We start from the raw sequence: 22,977 nt of genomic DNA, 5'->3' as shown, positions 1-22,977 counted from the left end.
AATCATAGAGATATCATAAATAGTTATATTCTTATTTATATGTCAAACAAACTTGCTTGTAAAATATTTCAAAACGCTACGGCTATACCTCTTTTATTGAAATTTAGCCAATAAAATAACTATGCCATGGGTCGACCGAGATATTTGTGATAATGTAAAATAAATGTGCGTCGGCCGGGAGTCGAACCCGGATCGACTGCTTGGAAGGCAACCATGCTGACCGTTACACCACCGACGCTACATATCTTACCGGTTGTAAGATAGGTACAGAGACTTGAGTATTCTATGTTTGTGTTTAGTTGAAACTGTTAATGGAATTCTGCCGCTGTAAGCGTTTTTGTGTTTCCGGATCAAATCATCAATAGTTCAGCACGCCACGTCAATATGTTAGACAGACTGTACATGATAAAACTATAGCAGTATAACTGTATCTCAGTAGAGTAGTAGCACAAACTGTGTAGGAGAGCTCTTAGTTTTATTGCAAAATGTCATTTTTTTAATGAAATGGTTACTGCCTTACTTCTACTTGTTAACTGTTGTTTGCATGGACCTAAAACTAGTTATTATCACTTTTATTTACTCATGGCTTTCGTAACCGTCATCGTTTCCTCTTGTTATTTGTGTGTGTATTCCTGTCTTTATAAAAGCTATTTAATGTTATCCGTTTTTATTGGTCTGATTTTCCTGTTACATAGTTGTATGAGGTAACTATTGTGGGGACCCAGCGTAATTATCGATTTCTCCCTGTTTCAAAAATGTAATTGACGGAAAAACATTACAAAGATAATCATTATAACGATCTTGGCAATATCTTCATACATTGTTATCATTCTCCAGGAAAAAACCCACTAGAAATATGTAGCAACTATATAAAATTAAGTTCCTTGGTGTAGAAAGCCTCTCAGAGTAAGCATTGAACTGCGCCATATAACCTTTTTACCCATCTAGGACTCATCAGTGGAACTAAAGATCAAAAGTTTAAATCCAAGTTCTAATCAACTTAGCAACTTTCAGCAACAACATATAATCTAAACTAATATTTCATGTAAACCGTGTTGTAATGAATATTCATTAGCCTTGGGCTTTCAACTTTGTTTTTCAAAACCTATATTCAGATTGTTCCTGTCGTCCCAATATATACATTAATGAAGCACTGATCGTTTATTTCCAGGTGTTTCGTGGCCCAGTGCTATTGTCTGGGTTGGTGTTAACTGCATAATTATATTGTTTGAACTGCTTGAAGAAGGGGCGTTACTTTTTGAACAGATAGTTGACTGCACAGTCTGTTTTACACAAAGTTTAAGTATCAAACGACGATAGAACCACCAAAAGTAATATTTATTACTCACCAGCTACTTTCAATACTTTTATTAACATTGATCGGTTTTCAAATTCCTCGAAATTCTCTCTCACATAATAGACAAATATAATGATTGGCTAACGTTACAACAAACAAAAATCCAACAAAACGAAAGTGGTCCCATATCTGGCCTTTCGTGTGATTTTCTAACCTGTATGCATGGTGTACCTGTATGACCTGCCTTGTTAAGTGTGCCCTATAACGTTAGTGAGTTGTATCTTATCTAGAATAGACGGGTATAGTGATGGGTACCACAGGATGTACACCATATTCATATCCGTCAAAAGAATCAGATAGGAAATAATGATATTACCCACCTGTATCATACTCTAATTTTTATATTATTATTTTTGTTTTGTCAAAACGTTTACCGTCTGTGTCCACATCAGAGAGACGATAGAACCAAATATATATACTCAGTAGAAGGTAATACTTACGTATGGGAAATTTCATTTAAAACCATGAACACATACAGCTGTAAGTGTATTCAAATTGAATCTAGACATCATCATTTGATCTGGTCATTAATTCTATTTCAACCAGACACGGTAATGCTCTCTTGCTTTTGGGTTTCCATAACAAAATCTCTATTTGAATGTTTTTCTGTACAGTAACATGATCGATAATTACCAGGTGTGTCACATTTATGGTACACTATGAGATGTCTCTGTATAAGTTTTCGTGTTGGCTTAAAGAAGGGGTAAGTCACTTTGAACATTACTTCGTCCGCCCTGTCAATTTACACTGATGTTTTGAATCAATGACGAGAAATAATTATGCAAAAGTGATAGTACGATCTTACTGTCCCCTTTCCTTTCCTCTGTATTTTACATACTGTATGTTTCCGAACACTTGAATCGATTTTTATTCAGTTGACATTTAGTACCAGCGATGGGTAAATAATATACGAAATGGACACAGTGGTGCAGTACAGGATGTCATGGACAAGAGGTGGTCCTTGATTTGTATAGCCGGGAGTTTTAAAAACTGTTACATGATGTACCCGTCTTACCTGGTCTAAATAAAGCCTTGTGCCTCATAATGCTGTTGACGACAAACTTTCCTGGATAAGATGGGAGACGTAACGACGGGTGCCACATGTGGCGAGAGAGACGTTCACATTTACGGGTTTTGACTCCAGTTCATAGAAGGAGTTCGTGATGTCTTTCTCTTATTTGATCACTTCTCGATTCCTCCTGTTGTGTTTGCGTATCAACGTTGAGTTCCAAGTTAGATGCTGTGGTTGGTTTTTAATTACGGTTAAAAATAAAATGTAAATTTATCATGTCTTTTTACATACATGGTTGGTGCCTTAAGCGATCTGTCAGAAGACTGCAGTTGCACAGGTTCTAAGATTATCCGATACCTGTACACATACAAATGTAACACTGCAATATGTTACATGAAAATGAACACAGAAATGTAGCTGTTTTTACGGTAAGAAAGCTTGCGAATTTCATACATCACTGCATTACACATACATAAAAAGTGTTAGATGTAAGCTGTTTATATAATTAGAACTAAATCATAACTAATGAATAATAAAATAGTTAAAAGTGCAAAAAATATTCTGTTAAGAGGATTTTTCTATTAAAAAATAATAAAAAGGTAATAAAAAAATAAATGTGCGTCGGCCGGGAGTCGAACCCGGATCGACTGCTTGGAAGGCAACCATGCTGACCGTTACACCACCGACGCCTTGAAGATAAGTGAGTTTATTAATGACAAATCTCTGGATATCTTCTTAAACCATCACTCATCTTAGTTATTTATGATAGCTACAAAGTGTTTGTTATTCATTGGAAAATAATGTATTAATACGGTATCTCCAAATCATATGTCGTTATACTTAGAAAAATATCACAGTCCGGCAGACGAGGTGGCTGTACAAGACGATATTCCACCGGAGGCAAACACTGCACTATTTATTCAATAGCTACTTATATTTACGGACTAGACAGTAATCTACTTGTCCTAACTGATATTCATATAATAGGAACAGCTTACTTATACGGGCAATATTTGTCTTCCGTACAATAGGCCTAGTATTTAAATACTTCCAGGCAGTGATTTGTCTATAGATACAATACCGCATAATGAACAAATCATCTTTCGAATAGTTACAATCTTCGCGGGGAACTGGAGAGGCAAAAATGATATGCTGTCCGTTATATTATCGACGACCTTATCATATGTAAATGTGTGGTATAAATCATCTTCAAAAAGATCATGACATCACGTGCATTGTCATCTTTAATACTGCTTATATGACCTGGGATGTAAGACTGCTAGGCCTAAAACTGATAGTGTATGTACAATTTAAGCTGATCTCTAGGCAAACTCCACTGTGTGATAGGTCTGACCTCCTTGTTACCGTCAGAGACGTATATATTCGTCTCTGTTACCGTTTATGAGCTCGTTTCACACTTATGTCTTATCTTTGTATTGCCGTTCACTTTTACATTATTTTGACATCTTTGACCCATAGTTACATCTGTAAATCTTCTTTAACTCTTCTTACCCGCATTTCAAATAGCTCATTTTACTGGTATATTAACTATCGCATCAATATCAATTTTTCATGTACAGTTTCATGTAATATGCTTCAAGCTATAACTAATATTGTTGTGTGTGTATGTGTTTCTATTTACATTTTCAACAAATATCTGATAAACACAATTACAGTTACAAAAATCCTTCGTGTACAACCGAAGACCATATGTTTGAGTTACATGTAATACATGAATTTATTTCGGATTATTTAAGGAATGATTTTTATTTTTTCAACATTTATGAGGTCATAACAACAATGGGTTTATGGACATATTGAATGAATCGCGTTAGCGATTCATGTAAAATATGTCCAAAAACCCATTGTTGTTATGACCTCATTAATGTTGAAAAAATAAATATCATTCCTTATATTTACATTGACGAATCCTTTCAGTGGATCGATATAACAACGAATAAAACAAATAAACAGGGTTTGTTCCTGCTTATACACGGGTGCAACGCAGTGGCGAGAACAGTGTTTTTTCGCGGGGAAATGTGACACTATCGTGAGAGATCTTAGCAACCGTCAACAACAATAACACAACAACATGTAGTTCCATATTCAATGTTTATTTGTAGCACAGGACACGTGAATACGTGGATATTTCACAAAGCACAGTTCAATAATATTTTAAGATGTAAGAATTAAGCATCTAGGTCGGTCGTGCCGAGTGAGTAGTTTTTGTAGTGTATTACTACGCAGTGTGATCAGGTTACTATCGGTTCCCACGTGCTGAGATTCTATGAACACCTGTGTTATGCATTTATGAATGTAATTTTTGTCAATGGGTCTAAGCATACAGAATGTAAATATAATGATGACAAACCAAAGGCAAGAGAGAAACTGATTTGTGCCGAAAATCAAGGTGATTAAATAGTAATTTAAGACATGGAAAATAAACGATTCTAAAAGAAATTGACAAATTACGGTATAACCTGGCGTTTCGTTTCCTCAATGATTTGCTCTATTCCAGAGATCAACACATTCGTAGGTAAGTTGTTCTTCAATGAGGTACATTCAGATTATTCGAACGTTTTCACATAAAAAAGCATCAAATCAATTTTAAGGTTGATAGTTCAACCACTATTCTACTGCAACCAGGCACTGTGAAGTTATTATCCTTATAAATGTATGATATTTACTCTATATAAATACAATTTAAAACAGTGTTAGGACTTTTAAGGACGTACGAACATTTTGAAATGATTCCCACTAATGTTGCAGACAATATTTTGCAATCGGACTCCCTACAGTAAAAGAAACGCCCTATTTAGACATTTGAACCTCTGGGTTATTTTGATTGTCTGATTGTAATCATTGACATTCAATTCCATAGGTTGCAGATATATATTTCCATTTGCTCTGCATTGCCACTATAAAACCTTACCAAACAAAATAGAAAGATATCAGATCATAATTCTCACACAATTCCCAATGGTGAACATGTTCGTGACGTCGTGACTAAATGACGTCTTTTTGACCGACGTCACTATATTATGTGTATTATTGACGTCACGAAAAAATAACAATACGCATTCCTCGTGGTAACCCATCCGTGCTACCAGATTACAAACCCCAATCAATCAACGTAAATCGCAACAATTTATGTGGTTATTTTGTATAAAATGTGAATATCCTCACGGTGGAATATATTGATTAAATTGTTGAAATTAAATTGATGATTTTTTGTGTTTATTTCCACGAACTATATGAGTATCAAACTGCCTTGCCGTTTTTAATCCAAACATGTCATGACATCTCTTGTACGCGATGAAAACATATAAATTATAACAATTCCATTGCAATATTTCGATTGAAATTAAAATGTAAAAAAAGGAAGGCAACCATGCTGACCGTTACACCACCGACGCCTTGAAGATAGCTGGTGTTTATTAATGACCGCCCTGTGGATATCTCAATCCAAGCGGTGTCTCCACAGTTTTTCTTCTTAAGTGAATTAGGGAAATATTTGTCTTCCTTACAATAGGCCTAGTATTTAAATGCTCCTTCCCGATTGCCGCTACGTACATAGTCTGTTATATAATTACGGACACTTCGTTTTCCCGACAGTGATTATATATGATAAGGCATTACGAAGAAATCATCTGTGGAATTGTTTCAATTTTCGAGGGGAACTGGGAAGGCAAACATGATATGGTGACTGTAACATTATCGACGACCTTAATATGTTAGTTTGTGGTACAAATCATCTTCAAAGAAATCTTGCCATCACGTGCGATGTCATCTTTAATACTGCTTATACGGTATGGGATATGGAACACCGCTGTTGCTGATAGTATGCAGTTTAAGCTGATCCCTAGGCAAGCTATATACACGTTTACGACTTCAGTCATTAGGATCATGTCACAGAAACTCCAATACGAGTTTACAACTTTGTGTAAGGTCTGACTTCCTTGTTACCGTTTATGTCTTTGTATTGCTTTCATGTACACATTTGCGATATTTCCTATTTTTTTATTGAAGTGAATACATTGTATATAGTAAGTAGTCATATGTATTCTTGTGAAAAAGCAACCGAGAAATTTAGTTGCAAAACGATCATATATACCCCAGGGGCCAAGGGCCCTTTTTGAAGGTAGGTGAGCATCCCCTTGTTGTCAAAGGGAGGCCTATTTTTTCATAAGTATGGACCTCCTAGAACAACTGGCAACCCCTCTGGGAAATTCACTGGGTTTTTTTTGCGTGGGTCATATAAAACCTTACCAAGGGGGTAGGGGTCCAGAAAGTGATTTATCATTTCTCATCATCATACGAATGATTAGATGGTATATATAGATCATGTATGCATCACTTAAAATTTTGGTATATAAAGTTTACAGTTTGACCTCAAGTCTCAAGGTCAAATCAAGATTAAAGTTCAAATAACAGCAAACAGGATCGTTTTTTCCCCAAACCACTCTTTTTTGTATATTGTCCTTTTAACATTAACATTAAAGTTGACATAATCTCTTCGAGGTAAGTGTAGTTGACTCAATCTCTCGAGGTTAGTGTAGTTGACATACTCTCTTGAGGTTAGTTTTGTTGACATAATCTCTTCGAGGTTAGTTTTGTTGACATAATCTCTTCGAGGTTTGTGTAGCTGACATAATCTCTTGAGGTAAGTATAGTTGACGAAATCTCTTGAGGTTAGTGTAGTTGACATAATCTCTTGGAGTTAGTGTAGTTGACATAATCTCTTCGAGGATAGTATTGTTGACATAATCTCTTGGAGTTAGTGTAGTTGACATAATCTCTTCGAGGATAGTATTGTTGACATAATCTCTTCGAGGTTAGTGTAGTTGACATACTCTCTTGAGGTAAGTATTGATGACATTATCTCTTGAGGTAAGTGTAGGTGACATAATTTCTTGAGGTTAGTGTCTTTGACATCATCTCTCGAGGTTAGTGTAGTTGACATAATATCTTGACGTTAGTGTAGTTGACATACTATCTTAAGGTTAGTGTAATTGACATAATCTCTTGGAGTTAGTGTAATTGACATAATCTCTTCGAGGTTAGTATTGTTGACATAATCTCTTCGAGGTAAGTGTAGGTGACATAATCTCTCGAGGTAAGTGTAGTTGACATACTCTCTTGAGGTTAGTATTGTTGACATAATCTCTTCGAACTTAGTGTAGTTGACATAATCTCTTTAGGTTAGTATTGTTGACATAATCTCTTCGATGTAAGTGTATTTGACATAATTTCTTCAAGGTAAGTGTAGTTGACATAATATCTTGACGTTAGTGTAGTTGACATACTATCTTGAGGTTAGTATTGTTGACATAATCTCTTGAGGTTAGTGTAGTTGACATAATCTCTTGAGGTTAGTGTAGTTGACAATCTCTTGAGGTATGTAAAGTTGACATAATCTCTCGAGGTTAGTGTAGTTGACATAATCTCTTGAGGTATGTAAAGTTGACATAATCTCTTGAGGTTAGTGTAGTTGACAATCTCTTGAGGTATGTAAAGTTGACATAATCTCTCGAGGTTAGTGTAGTTGACATAATCTCTTGAGGTTAGTGCAGTTGACAATCTCTTGAGGTATGTAAAGTTGACATAATCTATCGAGGTTAGTGTAGTTGACATAATCTCTTGAGGTATATAAAGTTGACATAATCTCTTGAGGTTAGTGTAGTTGACATAATCTCTTCAAGGTGAGTATTGTTGACATTATCTCTTGAGGTTAGTGTAGTTGACATAATCTCTTGAGGTTAGTTTCGTTGACATAATCTCTTCAGGGTTAGTGTAGTTGACACAATTTCTTGAGGTAAGTGTAATTGACATAATCTCTTGAGGTTAGTGTAATTGACATAATCTCTTGAGGTTAGTGTATTTGACATAATCTCTTGAGGTTAGTGTAAGTGACGAAATCTCTCAAAGTTAGTGTAGCTGACATAATCTCTTGATGATAGTGTCATTGACATAATCTCTCGAGGTAAGTGTAGTTGACATAATCTCTTCGATGTTAGTGTAGTTGACATAATCTCTTTAGGTTAGTATTGTTGACACAATCCCTTCGATGTTAGTGTATTTGACATAATCTCTTCGAAGTTAGTGTAGTTGACATAATATCTTGACGTTAGTGTAGTTAACATACTATCTTGAGGTTAGTATTGTTGACATAATCTCTTGAGGTTAGTGTAGTTGACATAATCTCTTGAGGTTAGTGTAGTTGACATAATCTCTTCAATGTGAGTATTGTTGACATTATCTCTTGAGGTTAGTTTCGTTGACATAATCTCTTCAGGGTTAGTGTAGTTGACATAATCTCTTGAGGTAAGTGTAATTACCATAATCTCTTGAGGTTAGTGTAATTGACATAATCTCTCGAGGTAAGTGTAGTCGACATAATCTCTTCGATGTTAGTGTAGTTGATATAATCTCTTTAGGTTAGTATTGTTGACACAATCTCTTCGATGTTAGTGTATTTGACATAATCTCTTCGAGGTTAGTATTGTTGACATAATCTCTTGAGGTTAGTGTAGTTGACATAATCTCATGAGGTTAGTGTAAGTGACGAAATCTCTCAAAGTTAGTGTAGTTGACATAATCTCTTGATGATAGTGTCATTGACATAATCTCTCGAGGTAAGTGTAGTTCACATAATCTTTTCGATGTTAGTGTAGTTGATATAATCTCTTTAGATTAGTATTGTTGACACAATCTCTTCGATGTTAGTGTATTTGACATAATCTCTTCGAGGTTAGTGTAGTTGACATAATATCTTGACGTTAGTGTAGTTGACATACTATCTTGAGGTTAGTTTTGTTGACATAATCTCTTGAGGTTAGTGTAGTTGACATAATCTCATGGGGTTAGTGTAGTTGACATAATCTCTTGAGGTTAGTGTAGTTGACATCATTTCTTGAGGTAAGTGTAGTTGACAATCTCTTGAGGCATGTAAAGTTGACATAATCTCTCGAGGTTAGTGTAGTTGACAATCTCTTGAAGATGGTGAAGTTGACATTATGTCTTGAGGTATGTAAAGATGACATAATCTCTTGAGGTTAGCGTAGTTGACATAATCTCTTGAGGTATGTAAAATTGACATAATCTCACGGGGTTAGTGTAGTTGACAAAATCTCTTGAGGTATATAAAGTTGAAATAATCTTTTGACGTTAGTGTAGCTGACAATCTCTTGAGGATGGTGTAGTTGACATAATCTCTTGATGATAGTATTGTTGACATATTCTCTTCGAGGTTAGTGTAGTTGATATAATCTCTTGAGGTTAGTATTGTTGACATAATCTCTTCGATGTTAGTGTATTTGACATAATCTCTTCGAGGTTAGTGTATTTGACATATTCTTTTGAGGATTGTGGACCTGACATAATCTCTTGAGGTTAGTTAAGTTGACATACTCTCTTGAGGTTAGTGTAGTTGACAATCTCTTGAGGTTAGTACAGTTTACATAATCTCTTGAGGTTAGTGTAGTTGACATAATCGCTTGAGGTTAGTGTAGTTGACATAATCTTTTGAGGTTAGTATTGTTGACATAATCTCTTCGATGTAAGTGTAGTTGACAATCTCTTGAGGTATGTAAAATTGACACAATCTCTTGAGGATAGTGTAGTTGACATAATGTCTTGAGGTATGTAAAGATGACATAATCTCTTGAGGTTAGGGTAGTTGACATAATCTCTTGAGGTATGTAAAATTGACATACTCTCTCGGGGTTAGTGTAGTTGACAAAATCTCTTGAGGTATGTAACGTTGACATAATCTTTTGACGTTAGTGTAGTTGACAATCTATTGAGGATGGTGTAGTTGACATAATCTCTTGATGTTAGTGTAGTTGACATAATCTCCTGAGGATGGTGTAGTTGACATAATCTCTTTAGGCAAGTAAAGTTGACATAATCTCTCGGGGTTAATGTAGTTGACAAAATCTCTTGAGGTATGTAAAGTTGACATAATCTTTTGAGGTTAGTGTAGTTGACAATCTCTTGAGGATAGTGTAGTTGACATAATGTCTTGAGGTATGTAAAGATGACATAATCTGAATAGATTAGGGTTTGACCTAATCTCAAGAGGTTAGTGTAGTTGACATAGTGTAACGAGTTCGTTGTTTGACATACACTCGAGAGGTTGATGAAGTTGACATAAGCTTGATAGGTTTAGGTTTGAAATGATCTGACGAGGTTATTGTGTTTGACATGATCTCGAGAGGTTAGTGAAGTGAACAACATCTGAAGATTTTCTGAAAACACCTTTCCTAATGATATACAAATAGTCCTGATTAAAGTCATGATCAATGTACAGGTGTTAAAAGACGAGTAGAAACGGTATATGCTTAATACAAAGTTACAGGTACTTATTCTGATTGGTTGATATTTTGGACAATACCTTGAGATTTATGAAGTAGAGCTCTCTGAAGTTTGCCTAGATGTGTAGTGGCAAAATGTTCAACTAAGACCTAGTTCAGTATACTTCATTGCATTGGATGAGAAGACACAAATTGGTTCGTTAGATTTTGTACTGGATGAATGGTATAACTCTCAATTGCTAATGTAGATGTAGTTTTGATATTTGTTACTAATAATGAGTTGAAGAAAATATTGTAGACTCAAGTAATGTCCTTGATGTTACAGTAAAAGTGTACTGCTGTGTACAATATTACCAGAATAATGTTCGTACCTAATAGATGACTCCAAAAGTTTGTTTTTATGAATAAGTTTGGAAAGGAAAACTGTGAAAGAAAGTGTATTCACGTATGTTTCATAATGTAATGTGTAACAGGTAACTTGGTCAGATTTGAAGAAAAGCTTCAAATGCAGTTCAGTGTGTTATAGAACGAGACTTTGTTTATGAACCAAACATGGTCTACTAGCTATATGATCATGCCTCATCTATGTAACATCAGATTTGATTGGATCATGTTGATCACATGAATTTAAAATAAAATATTTTGTTTCCCTCTCTTCCTAGTTTCCCCTGGTCATATTTCCTAGTTTAAGGCCTCTCAATTTGCACTTATTTTAGAAATTACTATCACTGAGTTTTGATTGATTAAAACAGAAAAAATCAATGATTTATATTGTTATTGTGCTATCTCTGTAAAATAGTGTATTATTGATCAATTACGTTTCCCTCAATCTTTGCTATTATTTATCTCATGTGAAATGGGGAAGAAGAGACCAAACATAGTATTGATACAACTATATTTGTTTTTAAATGAATGGCATTAATATCATGAATTATACCTTATTTACCTTCGAATTTCTCACTTAATCTACATTAAATGGCTAAAACGTATGTTAATATATCCACAGTGACTGTTACCAATATAACAAATAAAAAGATACGATAAAGAAAATATTTCATAACGCTTAATAAAACAGACATTGTGTTATGACATGTTACTTCGTCAGCGGTGGTTGTAACCAATCCTTGCTTAACGTACTGGACAATATTCACTCACATATCAATATGACATATATATATATCCTGATGTACAGCAGGGATCAGCCGTAGGAGCTTCAATACCATCTGAACATCCAAAAACTTTAAATGGGTCTTTCAACAAAATGTAAATACATTTTTATTATTATTAGACCTTCAAAAAACATTCATATTTGTATATCAAGTAAATATTGTGAAAGTGCTTCGGCTGTGGTCTTCTCGTGTGTTTTTATTATAAAATGGACATGGATCAACAATAAATTTGACCATATTGAATTAAGATTACTGATTAAATGTAACACTCATTTAAAGCTGAAAATCTTCTTTATTATTATTATTATTCAACATTGAAGCATCCCTGTAAACACATATCCTTACTGATCCAGGCATATCAGTGGGGTACACACAGTACTACATCCCGACACAGATCAGAGACGTTTGTTTGTTTGTTAAAAACACTTCACTACTTGTAACTTACACGTTTCATTTACATTTAAAATTTGTTATGAATTTAGATCTTTAGAATATTTTACTTTAAATGAAATCTTGTTTTGTTTATGTCGATCTGCATTTTCAACAAATATAGGATAAAGACAATAACAGTTACACAAATCCTTCGTGTACAACCGATTTCTGTTTCGGATTAGGATGATGACAAACCAAAGACAAGAGAGAAACTGATTTGTGCTGAAAATCAAGGTGATTAAATCGTAATTTAAGACATGGAAAATAAACGATTTTAAAACAAAAAGACAAATAAAGGTATAACCTGCAGGGGCGTTTCGTTTCCTCAATGACTCACACTATTCTAGAGATCCAAATATTGTAGGTAAGATGTTCTTCAACGAAACATATTCAGATTATTCGAACGTTTTCATATAAGAAATCATCATATTAATTTTAAGGTAGATAGTTCCGCCACTTTTCTACTGCAAACAGGCACTGTGAAGTTAATATCCTGTTAAAAGTATGATAATTACTCTATATAAATACAAAACAGTCAAAGTGTTAGGACTTTTTAGGAAGTACCAACATTTTGAAATGATTCCTACTTATGTTGCAGACAATATTTTGCATGCAAAAAATATGAAGACTAGCAGCGAAGTGAATAAACATCTTGCTTTATCACAAAGAGGTCCGAGTGTCGAATCCCCGTGTCGGAAATGGTTTTACGAAAATAATTTTTTATTTCATTTCTTTCGTTAATACCTCCATACTTTTTCCGACATCCTTTATATTCTTCATTGTTACGCATACAACTCAGAGCGCTTGGAATCTCTATAGTAGCAGAAATGCCAATACTTATCTAAGTTCACAAAAAAGTGCGTCGGCCGGGAGTTGAACCCGGATCGACTGCTTGGAAGGCAACCATGCTTTTTTTCTTTTTTTCTTTTAAAATGAACTTTTATTAGTCCCAGCAAATAGGACCGCCGGGGTTGGGGCCCCGTCGGTTCCTCACAGTTCACATAAAACACATATTTAAACACTCAAAAATCACAGAAGTACATTTCTACATGAAATAAGCATGGTTATAAGAGGTATGTCATCGCTCATTTACAAATTAGTTGAAAAACGACAACTTAATCATAATGATAATGCATAAGATAGGATATTTTCAGTGCCTGAAGATAAATCTACAGCCCTCAATAATTTATTGTCAGCAACAAAATATTTCTTGAATAGAACACATTTCTTCTTCATGAGGTAGTAGTGTTTGATATAATCAAAATATTTACGAAATGTTAACATAAAAAAGTTCTTTATATTCACTTTTGTCATTTTATGTACCACCAGATTACGCCTTTTAAGAACGCAAAAACGCACTACTCCTAAAAAGAAGTTGATGAAAAAAACATTCGTATGTTTAATCTTCCTGGTATAACCCAGAAGTATGAGTTTTCCATGCTGACCGTTACACCACCGACGCTATGTCATTATCAGAAGCTTTGTAGCTAGCTATTCATCGTTTATGTCCCATGTTCCCCTCTGGCAAAAACATGTTGACCATGTTCTAGTCTCGTAAGTATTCGTAGCTCGAGGCACATTCTTCCTGCAAGGCAAATTGTCCTGTGTGTCACAGTGGTGGATCGGATGTCACCTCATCGACCTATATCTAATGTTTTACAGAAGAATCAGTGTTTTTTTCTTTATTCTTTTATTTAAATTAATCATTAATTACACAAAATACTTATTTTAATCAAAATGATATGCGTTATTAGCTGCAGTAGTCATAGTCCGCTAAAACGGGACCAACATCGGAGGCTTCAAAATTCTGATTGGTCACCTGGGTATGGTCAGCTATCAACTGCTCTATAGAACACGGGGTTTGTCGCCGAAATATGGCTACAGTGATTGTGAGAGTTTTACATGTTTGTTAGAAAATAATTATACTTATATTGCATTTGATTCATTTTTCATTTGACTAGATTCAATTGAAGTGCTGTCGACTGCTCACATCGACAGCCATTTTGCGAACATCAATATGTATTAGCCATTCAGTACTGCTTCCGGCAACTTGACTTTTTAACAACAATACCACGTGTACCAGTTAACCTTTTATGATCTAAAATATAAGAAAAGTTTGATGATTAGGGTCCAGTTTTACTAACAAACTCCACAAAGTTTTACGATAAAACCCCTATGCATAAGTAAGAAAACGCTGATATTTCGGAAAGTAAAGAGTGTGTTATTAGAAAAGAAAATATACAGATCCAAAGGGCTGCAATTGGATTCGTCGATCTCCCCAGATTATAAACAGAAGACGAAGATGAAAACCTCCGTTTCTGTAGAGTGTTCCTCAGAAGTTCTCTCTTTAGGTAACATGCTGTGGGGTACAGCAGGCTTGGCCTATTCTTTCACCTAACAAACCTGCAGTGATTTTGTTATTATGAAACATATAAGTAATTATAAGGACTTTTTTTTCCGAAAGTCATAAAGTATATCAATATTAATATCAATTTAGTGTAAGCAATCTATGTAAAATCAATGTTTTATAAAAGATGTCAGGCTCGGAAGTTTAAAGCATACTATTGTACCTACATGGACCCGAAGTCATTTCTTCCACGTATATTATTAAATTACTTCTATAATGTGTTATCCATAGCCCAATAGTCAGTATATAACTAGATATAATGCAGACGTAAACTATCTACTTTCCGTAGTTCTAGTGACTGTTTTACGAGGTGATTGGCTTTACTGGAGGACTATCAGTCCTCGAGGGTGGCTAAAGCCTGAAAGTTAGAATTCGTTCTGACAGATCTAACATGAAATACTAGTTCAAGATATTCCGATGTTGTAAATGTGTAGTTCTTTATAGGGTTTCAGAAGCACGTTTCTCTGTTCTCTGTATTTCACATATGTCTCAGAGCGCTTTAGACAGATGAGGTCATTGACAAAGCTAAAATGTATGATGATATATGGTGGAGTAGGATGTTTACTTTTTACATTTACGACGTTTTTGAAATATGTGCTTTATTTTGTCGTATTTCTAGTGATCAGTTGTCTGTTCAGACCTGTTTTATTAGTGTTCCCCTCCGGCAAATACATGTTTACCATGTTGTAATCTGGTAAAATTTCGTAGCTCAAGGAACGTTCTTCCACCAAAGCAGATTTTCCTGTGTGTAACAGTGGTGGTTTGGATGTCACCTCATCAAAGTACATCTTATGTTTTACTAAAGACTTATTGGCTTTTCTCGTATTTGTTACTTTGGTATAATTTCATTTATTTTTTTATTTTCAAAATCACACCCAATACTTCCTTCAATCAAACACGATATCGTTATAAGCAGCAGTAGTTAGTATATGATTACATCAACATTATTTTATTGTAACAAACAGAATGATATATTATCAATAGCTTCGGACACAGAACAGTACTGATAATATGTGACCAATGCAACAATAAATCCGCAAACCTACTGTGCGTTGATTATATAATATCCACAAAAATAATCATTCTCGGTTTTGTTAATTTTCCTTATACATTTGTAGAAAAGGCTAATGATCAGGGTGTTTCAACTAGCTATACGAACAAACTCCACCCATGTAGCAAACAGATGATGGCTTTTGCGATGAAAAACAAGTGCAAAAATGAGGAAGCACAGAATGTATTTTTGCTATCTGACAATCAGAAGCATTCGAGGTATAGTGAGTAGGTCTATGTTAATGTCTTTTTTACAAATAATGGTGGTATATATATGTTTATAAGCAAGTCGGAGATATTCTTCGAGGACACAATAGTGAAAAGGTTATTTCTATAAAACTAAGCATCGAGTATATAAATGGAAGAGACCGATGACGACCAAACCGCCAGCTTAAAGAAAGACACACTGCATTTTGTGTAAGCTGTTCCTTAAGAGGAGCTGTAAGTCACATTAAAGAACCGTCTTCTACTCCGACCATCCTCGATACTCCATGGGTTGAACTCACTTTCGTTCTCTGCAACCCTGGGATATGTAATTGTATAATTGAAGGCTCAGTTTGCAATACCTTGTTGATGAGACAAGAAGACAAATGTGATCCGTTGAGGTACATCAAAAGAATCTAGTGGTCCCATAACGGTCAATTTGACTGACTTTGTATTCGGGTGTCGCTCCACGGTAATCTTCAAGGACATCACCAGCGATTGTCAGGGATTTTCTTCCTGCGACCAATTAAATATCTATCGTCGTACCTTCAACTTAGGTATGACATAGTCCAAGGGTGCAGATAAAGCCAGTGAGTGTAACCCACGGAGTATTGAGGATGACTCTGGTATGTACGTGATTAAACGGACGATAGAACCATTTTATACTATTTGTTATTGCAGAACTGATAAAGACACGTCATCATATGATTGAACGAGAAAAGTAAGCATATAATATCAACATTGCATGATGCATATACATTTATAATGATTTGTGTGCGTGTGTGAAAGGAAACAATTAGTTCTAATTTGTTAATTTACTGAAGTTGTTTAGTAAAATCATCATTTAATTCAGACCATTTCGTTGTCTTTCAGCAATTATGACCATTTCGTTGTCTTTCAGCAATTATGACGTTTATTTTCACCGTGTTGAGATCGTTGGGGACCTTAATACTTTCATTCAAGGATTGGTTGGAAAACATTACGAAGAGTTCAACTTGTGCTGCAGAAAACACTGACGATTTTTAAACAACTGCTTTTCTTCTGTTTTGAAGGTTCATGATGTATTTTGTATTTCACCAACTGGTTCAAATTTATTAGAATTATAATATTTGTGCAGTTACATGGCAACGTATATGATTATAAAATTAATTCAATTATCGCTTCATTGATTTTGTATCATATTCTCATTTGCGGTTATTCTATACATATATATTATTCCATCTTTTCTTTAAAAATATATTAACTATATTATGCATTTTGAAATTTGGATTTTATTGCGTATCCTTTTGGAGTCTATTTGACTATCTCTTTACGTTAATTTTGAGATGGTATTCATACCTAGTTATATTGTAGAGTCAATGAAGTCCATGCACATTTACAATATTTAAGCAGTTATCACAATCTAAAACAAATAAATATCTTTGCAACTTTTCTTATTTATCAACAATACTGGTACAAAAAGAAGTGCGTCGGCCGGGAGTTGAACCCGGATCGACTGCTTGGAAGGCAACCATGCTGACCGTTACACCACCGACGCTATATATATACTTCGTATAGAAATAATATTTGTAACTATGCGTCCTCTTCGTCTTGGCGATGTCGCTTAATGTCCCCCTCAGGCAGAATCAATGTATTAATACACTGACCACGTAGATTTATAGTCCTAGGCTCATCTTACATCAAAAAACGTAAGTCTGTATTCTATTGCTGTGATCACAAACCGCACATGTCTGTTTTACCAAACCAGTCTGGAAAAAATGTTGAAGAGTTACAAACGGTTAAGTGTACACTTTAAATATGAGCATTTTATAGTCAGTAACACAAAGAGAAATATTTATGCAATAATGCATATAGTTCTCATATTGTCCAATGGGCCATATGTTAGTTTAACAAAATAATAGACAACAAGATCGTTTCAGACCTTGTACCACATTTGTTTTCGTTTTTAATGATAGTTTTAAATATCCTCAATTTTAAAATGGGTTCCGTTCAATTTTTCAAGTTTCACGATTTGAAAGATATAAAGCATTTTATAGTATCAGTAATTTTACGTAGTATATCTATAAGCACAAACCCTCAACACATAGCACCAGGGTAATCAAATTCAAAAGATATATGCCAGAATATAAAAGTACAGTTTTGTTCTTAGTATGAACCCATTGTAAATAAATGTTCTTAAGTTGGTGTATAGTGTATCTGTTGTTTAGGAACCAGTTTTTTTGTCTGAAAACATCGCGGCTTATGTAAGTTTGTCATGCCTGTAGACTTGTCCACTTAAAGGAATCGCGGAGACTGTGTACAGATTACGGCTGGAATATCTTCCGGTTTGTTCGTTGGGATTTTGAAGCGTATTTTAACGCCTTAATATTGTCAACGTTGAGCAGGTTTGTTTACAAAACAACAAGGAAACTGGTTATGGTGTTAATAAGACAATCAGAGGAAATCAAATCAATTAGCGGTGAATTGAATTACGAATAAAGCCTACGTTGAATTGTCATTCCTTGATATGATAACATACGACTGGATTCGGGTATACATTCAAACATATTCACCAAGATGCGCTAACACGCATCATGGAATATGTTTGAACGGAACTGTGTTGCATACCCTCATCAATGATAAAAAGATGCATTTAATACCTTAAATGTCATATCTTCATAGAGAGAATGTGAAAAATGACAACAAAACAACAGTTATCATGGTACATCATTGAGCATAATAAAAAACAGCTTCATGTGACATAGCGATGAAGAAACTTGCCCAGAGTCATCCTTAACCTGCATACAACATTGACCTCACGAATTAAGGGAACTTTGCCTTTCATAAGATTCATATATCCAACGATCTTGATTCACATTCACATAAGATTATAACCCAGAACAGATCACAGGAAATACTGACATCATTGAACAAACAACATTTGGTACAACGCGGCAAAGCAATATTTGATAAAGAGCAATTCACCATACCAACACCCTGCCTGCTTATGTATCAGAGTGAGGAAACCTACACGTGTAATGTTAAAAGAAATATTAGTATGGTAGAATAGGAAGACCTAGAACATTTTAAATGTCTGCTTTGTATATATATATATTTATCTGAACAGTGTATATATGCAAATTGTGGAGGTAGAATTACAACATACAAAAGGAAACATTGAATGTTTTGAAGCGGAATAGACAGTAAGTATCTGAGTTCACAAAAAGAGGTACGTCGGCCGGGAGTTGAACCCGGATCGACTGCTTGGAAGGCAACCATGCTGACCGTTACACCACCGACGCTATATTCTTTTTAGAAGCTTTGTAGCTTTTCTTCGTTTATGTCCCGTGTTCCACTCCGGCGAAAACATGTTGACAAGGTTGTAGTCTCGTAATTATTCGTAGCTCGAGGCACAATCTTCCAGCAAGGCAAATTGTCCTGTGTGTAACAGTGGTGGATCGATGTCACCTCATCGACCTATGTTTTACAGATGAATAAGTGTTTTTTTCTCTTTAGTTTTTAATTTAAATTAAATATTAATATTTATACATATATTTCATTTGATTCAAGTTCTCTCTTTAGGTAACATGCTGCGGGGTACAGCAGGCTTGGCCTATTCTTTCACCTAACAAACCTGCAAGGATTTTGTTATTATGAAACATATAAGTAATTATAAGAAATTTTCTTTCAGAATGTCATAAAGTATATCAATATTATTATCCAGTTAGTGTAAGCAGTCTATGTAAAGTCACTGTTTTGTAAAAGAAGTCAGGCTCAGAAGTTAAAAGCATACTATTGCACCTACATGGACCCCAAGTCGTTTCTTCTACGAATATTATTAAATTACTACAATGTGTTATCAATAGTCCAATACTATATTACTAGACACAATGCAGACATGAAATATCTACTTTTCGTATATCTAGAGACTATTTTACGATGTGATTGACTACTGATGGACTATCACTCCTCGACGGTGGCTGTATCCCTATAACTTATTCTGACAGATCTAACATGAAAAACTAGTTTGAAGTTGTACATTTGTAGCCTTATATAGGGTTTCAGAAGCACGTTTCTCCTCTGTCTGTATTTTACCAATGTCTCGGAACTTACTTTAGACAGATGTGGCCTTTACTACCACTGACGAGGCTAGAATGGATGATGACAAATGGTGCAGTAAGATGTTTACTTACTGCATCTACGTTTTTGAAATCTGTGTTTTATTTTTTCGTATTTCTATTGATCAGTTGAATGCTAAGACCTGTCTTATAAGTGTTTCCCTCCGGCAAATACTTTTTGACCATGTTTTAATATGGGAAAAGTTCGAAGCTCAAGGAACTTTCTTCCACCTAAGCAGATTTTCCTGTGTGTAACAGTGGTGGTTTGGATGTCACCTCATCAAAGTATATCTTATGTTTTACTGGAGACTTACTGGCTTTTCTCGTATTTGTTTTTTTTGGTATAATTTCATTTATTTGTTTATTTTCAAAATCACACCAAATACTTCCTTCAATCAAACACGATATTGTTATAAGCAGCGGTAGTTAGTATCTGATTGCATCAACATTATTTTATTGTAACAAACAGAATGACATATTACCAATAGCTTCGGACACTGAACAGTACTGATAATATGTGACCAATTGTTAAAATGCAACAATAAATTCGCAAAACTACTGTGCGTTGATTATAGAATATCGACAAAAACAATCATTCACAGTTTTGTTAATATTCCTTTAATATTTGTAGAAAAGGCTAATGATCAGGGTGTTTCAACTAGCTATACCAACAAACTCCACCCATGTAGCAAACACATGATGCCTTTTGCGATGAAAAACAAGTGCAAAAATGAGGAAGCACCGAATGTATTATTGCTATCTGACAATCAGAAGCATTCGAGTTATAGTGAGTAGGTCTATGTTAATGTCTTTTTTACAAATCATGGTGGTATATATATGTTTATAAGCAAGTCGGAGATATTCTTCGAGGACACAATAGTGAAAAGGTTATTTCTATAAAACCAAGCATAGAGTATCTAAATGGAAGAGACCGATGACGACCAAACCGCCAGCTTAAAGAAAGAGCCACTGCATTTTGTGTAAGCTGTTCCTTAAGAGGAACTGTAAGTCACATTAAAGAACCGTTTTCTACTCCGACCATCCTCGATACTCCATGGGTTGAACTCACTTTCGTTCTCTGCAACCCTGGGATATGTAATAGCAGAACTGAAGGCTCAGTTTGCAATACCTTGTTGATGAGACAAGAAGACAAATGTGATCCGTTGAGGTACATCAAAAGAATCTAGTGGTCCCATAACGGTCAATTTGACTGACTTTGTATTCGGGTGTCGCTCCACGGTAATCTTCAAGGACATCACCAGCGATTGTCAGGGATTTTCTTCCTGCGACCAATTAAATATCTATCGTCGTACCTTCAACTTAGGTATGACATAGTCCAGGGGTGCAGATAATGTCAGTGTGTGTAACCCACGGAGCATTGAGGATGACTCTGGTATGTCCGTGGATAAACGGACGATAGAACCATTGTATACTATTTGTTATTGCAGAACTGATAAAGACACGTCATCATATGATTGAATGAGAAAAGTAAAGCATATAATATCAACATTGCATAATGCATATACATTTATAATGATTTGTGTGTGTGCACGAAAGGAAACAATTAGTTCTAATTTGCTAATTTACTGAAGCTGTTTTGTAAAATCATCATTAAATTCAGACCATTTCGTTGTCTTTCAGCAATTATGACGTTAATTTTAACCGTGTTGAGATCGTTGAGGACCTTCATACTTTCATTCAAGGATTGGTTGGAAAAAAATTACGAAGAGTTCAACTTATGCTGCAGAAAACACTGACGATTTTTAAACAACTGCTTTTCTTCTGTTTTGAAGGTTCATGATGTATTTTGTGTTTCACCAACTGGTTCAAATTTATTAGAATTATAACATTTGTGCAGTTACATGGCAACGTATATGATTATAAAATTAATTCAATTATCGCTTCATTGATTTTGTATCATATTCTCATTTGCGGTTATTCTATACATATATATTATTCCATCTTTTCTTTAAAAATATATTTACTATATTCTGCATTTTGAAATTTGGATTTTATTGCGTATCCTTTTGGAGTCTATTTGACAATCTCTTTACGGTAATTTTGAGATGGTATTCATACCTAGTTATATTGTAGAGTCAATGCACATTTACAATATTTAAGCAGTTATCACAATCTAAAACAAATAAATATCTTTGCAACTTTTCTTATTTATCAACAATACTGGTACAAAAAGAAGTGCGTCGGCCGGGAGTTGAACCCGGATCGACTGCTTGGAAGGCAACCATGCTGACCGTTACACCACCGACACTATATATGTACTTCGTATAGAAATAATATTTGTAACTATGCGTCCTCTTCGTCTTGGCGATGTCGCTTAATGTCCCCCTCAGGCAGAAACAATGTATTAATACACTGACCACGTAGAGTTAAAGTCCTAGGCTCATCTTACATCAAAAAACGTAAGTATGCATTGTATTGCTGTGATCACAAACCGCACATGTCTGTTTTAACAAACCAGTCTCGAAAAGATGTTGAAGAGTTACAAAAAGTTAATTGTACACTTTAAATATGAGCATTTTATAGTCAGTAAGACAAAGAGAAATATTTATGCAATAATGCATATAGTTCTCATATTGTCCAATGGGCCATATGTTAGTTTAACAAAATAATAGACAACAAGACGTTTCAGACCTTGTACCACATTTGTTTTCGATTTTAATGATAGTTTTAAATATCCTCAATTTTAAAATGGGTTCCGTTCAATTTTTCAAGTTTCACGATTTGAAAGATATTAAGCATTTTATAGTATCAGTAATTTTACGTAGTATATCTATAAGCACAACCTTCAACACATAGCACCAGGGTAATCAAATTCAAAAGATATATGCCAGAATATAAAAGTACAGTTTTGTTCTTAGTATGAACCTATTGTAAATAAATGTTCTTAAGTTGGTGTATAGTGTATCTGTTGTT

At 34.7% G+C, this 22,977-nt stretch overlaps 5 non-coding genes across 5 annotated transcripts; all 5 read right to left on the bottom strand.

Annotated features, from left to right (window-relative positions):
• Nucleotides 1-166: 166 nt before the first annotated feature.
• Nucleotides 167-238, bottom strand: Trnag-ucc. The gene has a single exon. It is a non-coding gene; the product is annotated as a tRNA-Gly (tRNA).
• Nucleotides 239-2,986: 2,748 nt separating this feature from the next.
• On the bottom strand, nt 2,987-3,058 carry Trnag-ucc. Its single transcript has one exon. It is a non-coding gene; the product is annotated as a tRNA-Gly (tRNA).
• A 14,353-nt stretch (nt 3,059-17,411) lies between these two features.
• On the bottom strand, nt 17,412-17,483 carry Trnag-ucc. The gene has a single exon. It is a non-coding gene; the product is annotated as a tRNA-Gly (tRNA).
• A 1,672-nt stretch (nt 17,484-19,155) lies between these two features.
• Nucleotides 19,156-19,227, bottom strand: Trnag-ucc. Its single transcript has one exon. It is a non-coding gene; the product is annotated as a tRNA-Gly (tRNA).
• A 3,013-nt stretch (nt 19,228-22,240) lies between these two features.
• Trnag-ucc lies at nt 22,241-22,312 on the bottom strand. Its single transcript has one exon. It is a non-coding gene; the product is annotated as a tRNA-Gly (tRNA).
• Between the last annotated feature and the right edge of the window lie 665 nt (nt 22,313-22,977).

This window comes from Mizuhopecten yessoensis, unplaced genomic scaffold (genome assembly GCF_002113885.1).
Source record: "Mizuhopecten yessoensis strain PY_sf001 unplaced genomic scaffold, ASM211388v2 scaffold11145, whole genome shotgun sequence".
Taxonomy (NCBI): Eukaryota; Metazoa; Mollusca; class Bivalvia; order Pectinida; family Pectinidae; genus Mizuhopecten; species Mizuhopecten yessoensis.
Note: the sequence above shows the minus strand (reverse complement) of the source record. Positions and strands in the feature narration are given on the sequence as shown.